The sequence below is a fragment of the Belonocnema kinseyi genome, chromosome 5 (assembly GCF_010883055.1).
Source record: "Belonocnema kinseyi isolate 2016_QV_RU_SX_M_011 chromosome 5, B_treatae_v1, whole genome shotgun sequence".
Classification (NCBI taxonomy): domain Eukaryota; kingdom Metazoa; phylum Arthropoda; class Insecta; order Hymenoptera; family Cynipidae; genus Belonocnema; species Belonocnema kinseyi.
Window position 1 is genome coordinate 78,236,991 of NC_046661.1, and position 10,088 is coordinate 78,247,078.

A 10,088-nucleotide genomic window follows, 5' to 3' on the forward strand; every position below is an offset into this window, starting at 1 on the left:
TAAGCATAGTAAATCGTGGGTTAAGCATGGGCAACCATCAATATCAACATCAAAACCGATTATGTATGGATCGAAGCTCATGCTCTGTATTTGGTGGGATATAAATCGATGTAAAGTTTATCTTCTGTTTTTTATGTGCAACTGGTAACCAGTTTTTTTAAAGAAACCCGAAATTTACAAAAACAAATCCCAAAAAATGCATACACGCCCCCCAATATTTAAAACATTTTTACCACGTTATTTTTAACATTTAAATAGAGAGATTTTTTCACAACTTATAAAAATTAATAATCGATATCCAAAATACGAGGACTGTTTGATAAGTCAGTGACTTTTTGAAAAAGAGATTTTTTTTATGGCAAATAAGCATTTTATTTCGTCAACGCCATCTATGAATAGACTCTTGTTAAATCTTGAGCAAGCTGGGTCATTTAGTTTGTGTTTGACAGCCATTGAAATCACATAACCTCGTGAATTTTAACGAAAATGGAAAAAAGTGAATTTCGTGTCCTGATTAAGCATTATTTTCTACGTAAAAAAACCATTACTGATACGAAGGAAAGGCTTGCTATATACTATGGGAACTCTGCACCATCAATTTGAATGATCCAGAAGTGGTTTACTGAGTTTTGTTGTGGTCGTACCAGCACAAGTGACGCCCAACGTTCAGGTCGCCCAAAAGAGATCATCACGCCAGAAATCATCGATAAAATCCATGGAATGATATTGGACGATAGGAGAGCGAAAGTGCGTGAGGTGGCTGAGGCTGTAGGCATCTCAACTGAGCGGGTACAACACATTTTGCATGAATATTTGGACATGAAAAAACTATCCGCGAGATGGGTGCCACGATTGCTCACACTCGAACATACACAGAAAATCGCCGATCCTCCAATGTACACCGAAGTCGGTGTTCAATAGAGTTGCAACAAATTTGAACCACACAGGTTCATTCGGAGAATCTTGGGGAAAAGCATCATTTAGACACTGTTTTTTATCATCCAGTGCAACGTGAAGTGTCGTCTACAAACTGTAAGTCACCTGTCAAGCTGATTTTGTCGGTCGTTATTTGAGTGAAACAGATGTTAATAAGCAGGTAAGTTATAATAATAATTACCTAACTTTTTATTTCCTCCCATTTACCAGCGACTAAATAGTCTTGAAATAAAAATAGTACTTGGCGTGATATAATATCCAAATGTTAGGTTAGTCAAAACCTACTATATGACATTCAAACCACCAAAGCCGGGATGTACAAACTAAGTCGTGACCGCCTGCATCGAAATTGATGTCTTTTCGTTCGAACAAATTTCCACTAGATTTTCTGCGGAAGTTTAAAGGTATCTTAGATATCTAATCTTGCAGTGGCTAGCGTCATATATGAAAGATAAGGTAAATACAATTGTATAATAAAAACAGAAATTTGTTTTTCGCTATGAGTAGGGATGTAAATTTGCATGAAACTTTAGCCTGATGAAAAGTTTCATGAAACATTGGGAGTTTCGTGAAACATTGCAATGTTTCAAATATAGCGGCGGGAGCATTCAAACTGATAAGATTAAAGCCTATTAGGTATTTTCACTTGAATAAACAGCTAACTTCACTTCGTAGATTGCTGAGGGGAAAATAAGGGACCAAGTGTATGGTATTCAGTTCATTTTTGCCCTATTTTGCTAATATCTCCGTAAAAGGTAATTTTTTCTATAAAAGTGCATTAAAAATAGATTTTATTTTTTAATTACTATTTAATGAAATAATAAAATAATAATAATGATTATTAATTACAAATATATTACATAAATAAAGTTTTGTTCCATGCATTTGATCCATTTTTCCCCCTCAGCTTTTAACAAAGTGAAGTTAACTGATGGTCGAAGTGAAAATACCTAAATGAGGCTTTCATATCCCAACTTTTTCCTGCCGGCTGATTTGATTTATTTTTCCGGTGTGTACTGTGGACCAATGATGCCAATGTTGGCACCCTGAGATAATGCGCTTGCGTTAGGGCTGAACGCTGGTTGGCCACACTTGGCGCGCGATTCAAAATTATATTGAAAAAAAAACAATTCTTGTGATTTAAATAAACAATTATTAAAATATACACAATAATATATTTAAATTGTGTACATTTTGATTTCAGACAAGAAAAAAGTGTATAACACATATTTTATAAATAATACTTTATTTTCATTGAACTCCAAAAACTGACTTATAGTTCACAAAACATTTTGTAATAGATATATTTGTTGAAATACCATATACTGTTTCTGCAGCTTGATATATAGAAGTTAATTGTAAAATTTAATAATGATAATATTTGAATTTTTCTAAAAATAATTTCAGCTGAGAATACTGTTCTTTTCGATTAAAAACTTGTGATTAATTATTTTCAATCACTTTTCCAAGAAATTTCTTTTCGAATTAAATATTTTGAGAAATATTAGTCAGTCTTTCAAATTCATTAAAAATAAACTGTTATTCATCAAATATATGTGTTATCATTTTTTTTGTCTGAATTCAAAAGTTACACAATCTGTATACATTCTTGTGTATATTTTAATAATTATTTATTTAAATTGCAAGAATTATTTTTCAATGTAATTTTGAATCGCACTTCAAAGGGTAGACAACCAGCGCTCAGCCCTAACGCACGCATAAATGAACATTATTTTCATTTTATGATTGCATTAAATAGTCCCTAAAAAAGAAAAACTATTTTTCAATTGAACTTATACCAAAAAATTACTTTCTACGAAGATATTAGAAGAATAGAGCAAAAATTAACCAATTCCCATGCATTTGGTCAATTGTTATGCCCTCAGTATTTAACGAAATGAAGTAAGCTATCAATTGGAGTGAAAATACCTTATTGTATATGTAGACGGTTATGACTTTTTCTATACATCCCGGCTTTAGTTTAAATGTTGACGGGCCTGACTAACCTAACTTTTGGAAGTGGCATTAGGAAGTTATAATTTTATTCTAAGTGACTGGTACGCCCTATTAAATGAAAGAAATTTGAAAATTAGGTAAATATTGTTTCAATTGATTTCCTTATTAAAAATTATTTAGTCTAATATCGCAAAGCGAATAGTTCCTTTGACAGGTATTCAGGTGGCTGACAGCGCGGTTCAGAACTCCACAACTCTGCATGAGCCAAAATTCAGTCTCAAAATGATACTTTCTCCTAGATGCCCACATGGGCACCTACGTTCAGAGGAATACATCTGAAACTTGAAAACTCTCTCAAATGATCATTGGGAGCCCAATGAAATCTGAGCTGAGTAAGCGTAACCGTGTGACCACTTCAAAGGTGTGTTTGACGATGTTCAACCGTAATCTGAACGAGTTTTTACGCCGTTTCGCAACCGTGGACGAAACATGGATCCATCACAACACACCAGAGACCAAGGAAGAATCGAAATAGTGGGTTTCTTCGGGTAAACGTGCACCAAAGAAGGCCAAGGTGGGTCTGTCAGCCAACAAGGTCATGGCCACCGTTTTTTGGGACGCACGCGGTATCATTCACAATCGATTACCTTCAGAAGGGTAAAGCAATTAACGGTCAATATTACTCAGAGCTTTTGGATAGATTCGATACTGATTTGAAGAAAAAACGACCGCATTTGTCGAAGAAAAAAGTGCTGTTCCATCAGGACAATGCACGGTTGCACAAGTGTGTAGTTGCGATGGCAAAAATCCATAAATTGGGCTACTATTTCCTGTTTCCAAACCTGAAGAAATGGCTGGGCGGTAAGAGATTTGGGTCGAATGAAGAGGTCATCACCGAAACAAACGCCTATTTTGAGGGCCTTGAGAAAACCTATTGTTTGGAAGGAATAAGAAAATTGGAAACACGCTGGACTAAGTGTATCGAACTAAAAGGAGATTATGTTGAGAAATGAAACGCTTTTTGTCCCCCAAAAAATTCTCTTATTCAAAAAGTCACTGACTTATCAAACAGCCCTCGAATATTGATTTTAGATCACGTAGACAAAAAAGATTAAAATTATATTATTTACTAAATTTCGCTGGTCAGAAAACCGTAGAATCAATTAGTGAAATTATTTTTATGTGTTAGATGATTAAAATTATTCTTATAAGTCTAATGAATCACGTTGAAAGTCAACTTGTAAGGGCTGAGAAGAAAATATTCTCGTGTTTCTGTAGCTAAGTGGTAGAGCATCAGACCGCAAATCTGAAAGACTTGGGTTCGGATCCCAGCGGAGCTAGAGAATAATAATAATAATTTAAACATTTCCCTCGTCAAATCACTTCATTTATCGTTCAACTAAAGATTCTAATAGTTTGTATACCACACTTTTTCACAACTTATAAAAAATAATAATCAGTATTTTAAAAACTTTGATTTTCGACCACGTGGACAAAAAACATTCACATTATAATATTTACTAAATTTCGATGGTCAAAAAACCACAACCTCAATTAATAAAATCAATCCCCTGTGTTAGATGATTCAAATTATTCTTGTAAGTATAATGAATGACGTCGGAATTCATCTTGTAAGTGTTGTAAAAGAAAATAATCTGAAACCCTTCTATAGCGCTGATTTTGGGGCTGACTGTGGGTGGAAACTGATTCATTATAGCCCGCTCCGCTTTTGTTTGTTCACGCTTGAGTGCTCGCCTGAGTGACAAGAGCAGACCGCGCGCACCCCGCGCAGCTCCTGTTGCACTTACCTGTGGCGCGGCGTCGATTCTCGGAAGGGCTATAAAAGGGAAGGCTATTGAAGGGTTTCATTGTATTCTCTTATTTCCGTATCTTAGTGGGTAGAGCATCAGATCGAAAGTCTGAAATACCTAGGGTCGAATCCTAGCAGAGCTAGAGAAATTTTGTTCACAACTTATAAAAATTAATATTGAATATTCAAGGAACATTTATTTTAAACCAAGTAGACAAAAAAGACGAGACTAGTCATTGACGGTCAATTTTGTGTCGCTGAATCCAAATCCGGACTAAGAAATGCTCTATCACATCAGGATTTTTAAATATTCTAACCTAAAAGTGAAAAAAACGTGATTTTGGCCTATATTTGAGGGTTTGTACTGTCGCTTCTTCCTTTTTTCTCCATAAAACTGTACATAATATTTGAAAATATTACTCTTTCCCTTTCAAAATCCGTTAAGTTTACTCAAATAACTTTTTTCTCCGCCAAGATATTCCATTTTGAAAAGTTAAAATATTAAGAATTATACAGGCCCGAAAATACGCATGTGTCTGTGCTATAGTTCTGACTATACTATTCTTGTGTATTTTTTTGAACTAAGAACTACAGATCCAATCCCACAAGCCAGAAACCCCAAACTCCCAAACCCTAAACCCACAAATCCCAAACCCACAAACTCCAAACCAACAAACCTCAAACTATAGAACAGACATCTGTGTATTTCCGGGCCTATAGAATTCTTAATACTTGAAATTTTCAATAATGAATATCTTCACGAAGAAAGAAGATATTTGAGCAAACTCAACGGTATTTGAAAGGAAAAGAGTAATTCTTTAAAGTGCTATGTACAGTTTTTTGAAAAAATAGCGACAATACATAACCTCAAATATAGGCCAAAATCACGTTTTTCGTACTTTTAGGGGAGAATATTTAAAAATCCTGAGCCCGAATTTGGATTCAGCGACCCAAAATTGCCAGGAAATAACTAGTCTTATCTATTGTATAATTTTCAAGTCGGACTAAGTAATTAAAATCATGATTAAAATTATTCTTCCAAGTATAATGAATGACGACGGAATTCAACTTGTAAGGGTTGTAAAGTAAATATTTTTTCTTCTCTATAGCTTCGTGGGTAGAGCATCAGACCGGAAATCTGAAAGACCTGGGTTCAGTTTAACACCGCTGTATTTACTACATTTCGCTGGTCATAAAACCATAATATCAATTTATTAAAAGTATAAATCTTCAGGAATAAGAATAAATAAACTTTTAAAAGGCGTTCAACTTTTAACCAAGTAGTTACCGAAGAAAATGAATTTTTCACTAAATAATTTAGTATTCAACAGAATACAAACAACTTGTTTATTAACCTATTTAATTATTATAAAGAAATACAATAAAAACAATAGAAAATAGTGTTATTATTAATACCTAAACACAACTTCCTTTGTGCTAAAACTAATTTGCTTTAATACAGGAATGACATTTAATCACAAAAATAATGAAAAAGTTGACAATAATCATCGCTATAAACAGGTTTTGTGGTATAATGTTTCAAATTTGGTAAAATTTGGTGACATTATGGTTTTTGTAAAAAATCATTAGATTTCAAAGAAGATCAAAATTTATTGTGCACTTTAAAGTTATTTCAACGTTTTTCACCCAAAATTGGTTATTTCAAACGAAAATCTTTAATTAAATAACCGGAGGTGGGTGGGCTGACATTTTAACTTGACTCTCTGCCTTACGAGGACTTGACTGATTATTTTGGTTTACGACTATTGAATTATTATTTTTGACATGATTTTTACTCGCAGAATATATTTCTCGCGTCAGGTTTGTAGTTGGGCGTATACTTTAAACAATTAATAATACAAACAATATAGAGTAGGCTCGAATTGGATAAAAACTTTGGTTGACAAAGGGCATGCATCCAGAAAAGGTTCAGGCGATATTTTATGTATACCTAGAGCGAAGAAAAAGGGATGCGACAGTAGAGTAATAGAAAAAAGGGAGTTGAAAACGTACTCAAACAATGGTCAGGAGTGAATAGTGAATCACATGGTAGCTAAGGAGTGGGTCTGATTATGAATGAGAGTGCAAAACATAATGTCAAAAACCAGCATAAACTTATCTTCCAGTTTGTTTATTACAAATACTTGTTTCAGGCATAAGATAATCCAATTGTACATTTGGTGCCTCGATATGATTGACGTTGTTATTTCGGATGCGAGACTGAGATAGCTAGTAAACGATACAAGGGTTATGAGAGCTTCTGAATGTGGAACGAATCATTACATCTTGATTGCGAAAACTAACTTAGGTTAAGGATGGAGAAGAAATAGAACTAAAAAGACGAAGTTAACGCTAATCAAGATAGAGAACTTACAGTAATCAGGAGTACGAATAGAATTTAAGAATAAAATAAACAATCAGCTAGATTAGACAATTTGGGAGATGCTAATATGTAGTAAAGGTATAGAGAGCAACTGAAGTGAGCGATAGTAGGTTTGTAAGAAGAATGAATGGTGGATAAAGTAAACTAACGCCTAGATTAGACAATTTTGGAGACGCTAATACGCAATAAAGGTATAGAGGGCATTTGAAGTGTGTGGTAGTGAGATTGTAGGAAGAATGACTGGTGAATAAAATAAACGAACACCTAGACTAGACAATTTGGAAGACGCTAATACGTAATAAAGTATAGAGGGCAACTGAAGAGAGCGATAGTAGGTTTGTAGGAAGAATGAATGGTGAATAAAGTAAACCAACAACTATATTAGACAATTTTGGAGACGCTAATATGCAATAAAGGTATAGAGGGCAATTGAAGAGTGTGGTAGTGTGATTGTAGGAAGAATGACTGGTGAATAAAATAAACTAACGCCTAGATTATGAAATTTTGGAGACGCTAATACGTAATAAAGGTATAGAGGGCAACTGAAGTGAGCGATAGTAGGTTTGTAGGAAGAATGAATGGTGAATAAAGTAAACTAATGCCTAGATTATACAATTTTGGAGACGCTAATCCACAGTAAAGGTATAGAGGGCAATTAAAGTGTGTGGTAGTGCGATTGTAGTTAGAATGACTGGTGAATAAAATAAACGAACACCTATACTAGACAATTTGTAAGACGCTAATACCTAATAACGATATAAATAGCAACTAAAGTGTATGATAATAAGGTTTTAGGAAGAATAAATGGTGAATAAAGTAAGCTAACACCTAGATTAGACAATTTTGGAGACGCTAATACGCAATAAAGGTATAGAGGGAAATTTAAGTGTATCAAGTGTGGTTGTAGGAAGGATGAATGGTGAATAAAATTAACCAATACCTAGGTTAGACATTTTAGGAGACACTAATACGTAATAAAGGTATAGAGGGCAACTGCAGTGTGTGGTACTACGGTTGTAAGAAGAATGACTGGTAAATAAAATAAACGAATACCTAGATTAGACAATTGATACAATATTTTCGGACTTATCGTAAGCGATTTATGAATGTTAAAACAGATTTAGAAGTGTTTTTTTTTTTTATTAAACCCCGTTTTTGTTTAAACTATATATGAAGAACAGTAAATCATAAAAAATGTCTTTTTTAGTTTCATTTATTGTTTTAAATAATTCAATTATTATTTGTTAAAAAGAGTGATTGCGTTGATTCTCAGTAATGAATTTCATTGAAAATGTTGAGTTCGTTGTTGGCATAATTTTAGGTAAAATAAAAAACAATTCAATTCTTGTAATTTTTTGGCACATCGTTGCGGCCCTTGTCTGAGAATTTTATTATATCTTATCATAATTTGTAAGAAGTCTTTAGCATGGGTAAAAGATTATTTTCTGAAGAGGAAAAACCAAAATTTTGTCGTCTTTGTACTACTCATCGTTCACTGAAAACTGACAAAAATTGGTCAGCTTGCAAATCAACAAATAATTAAAGTTATTGGAAAATATTTTTCAGCTAATTTTCTTTCAGTTTAAAAAAAGCATTGATTTGCAACCCTATAGTCCTTATTTTTCTTGATTTTGTATTCTTCTTGGTCTCATTCCCTTTTTTTTGAATGACAAAAAAAATGATCTCCACCAAATTTAAGCGGAATCGGCTAATATTAACATCTGCCCTAAATCACTCAAAATTTATCATGCAATTAACATGGATAAATGTACCGCAAAATTTTTAATGCAGGTTATTTTTTATATTTTAACGGAATTTATTATGATTTTGATCAAAAATTTCTATTTCCTCATTCAATAAGACAATCTCGTCAAATTCTTCCAAGAAGCAGATTTGTTTACTAGAAAGCACGTGTTCACAATTAAAATTTAAAAAGTTGAAAAAATTCAAGATGGCTGCCCAAATTTTGTTTAAACTCATTATTTCTTTAATTCTTGAAGACAACTTTTCGATTGTCAAATAAAATGCGACATTGTTGTAAAGATACATATTTCGTATTGCATGAAAGTCGTAATTTTACAAAATTCAAAATGGCTCCTCATTACTATTTTCAAAAATTAACATTATTTTTACAAATTCAAACAAAATATGAAATACATTTGCGGAAAGAATTTTGTGATTCTCAAAACTTAAAATTCTTAAAAAAGAGAAAATTTCTCAAGTTGATATTATTGTATTGTAACATGAAAAAAAGTTATTTTTCATCCTTAAATATTTTATATGTAATGAGTTGCCATTTTCAATTGATTACAAATTTCGAGATCTAATTGATTTTCTTTCAAAATTTAAAAATCTTTTGCCGAAAGCATAGAAAATACGAGTTTTTGAGTATTTTATAAGGCGTCGTTTTGAATTTTTCAAAATTTTCAATTTCATGCATCACGCAATATTTTCCTTTACAATAATGTAGTATTTCAATTGAAACCTGAAAAGTTGTCATTGAAAAAAAAAGAAATAAAGAGTTTTAAAAAAATGGAGGGCCACCTTGAATTGTGGAAATTTTCATTTTGGTTCAAATGTATGGTTCCGCCTTTTGTAAATTTTGAAGAAGAATATGTTTCATATGTATATATTTTTTCAAAATAGTCAAAAAGTCATACTTGTACAGAGCCAAAGGATTCCAAAGAAATATAAAAAATTAACATTTACGTTTTAGAAATAGAGGGGTGGGGAGGGTGAGACCAAAGAAATTTGAAAAAAAATCTACCAACAGTAAATATGAACCACCCTAGCCCAAAGATTTTTCACAAATTATTATAAGATTAATTCAAATTCACTGATGAGGGCCACCATTGTGTGCCAAACCGTTTTTGAAACAATTCAATTGCTTTCAATTCACCTGGCACTAAGGTCAACAACGAATTCGCCCAGTATGATAACATCTAATTATTCACGTGACAGGCCTTACGCCCTGAATAGAAGTATTGACTTAATTGTTATAAC

At 32.8% G+C, this 10,088-nt stretch overlaps 1 pseudogene; it reads left to right on the forward strand.

Annotated features, from left to right (window-relative positions):
* The first annotated feature begins 486 nt into the window (after positions 1–486).
* On the forward strand, positions 487–3,905 carry LOC117173720 (annotated as a pseudogene).
* The last annotated feature ends 6,183 nt before the right edge of the window (positions 3,906–10,088 follow it).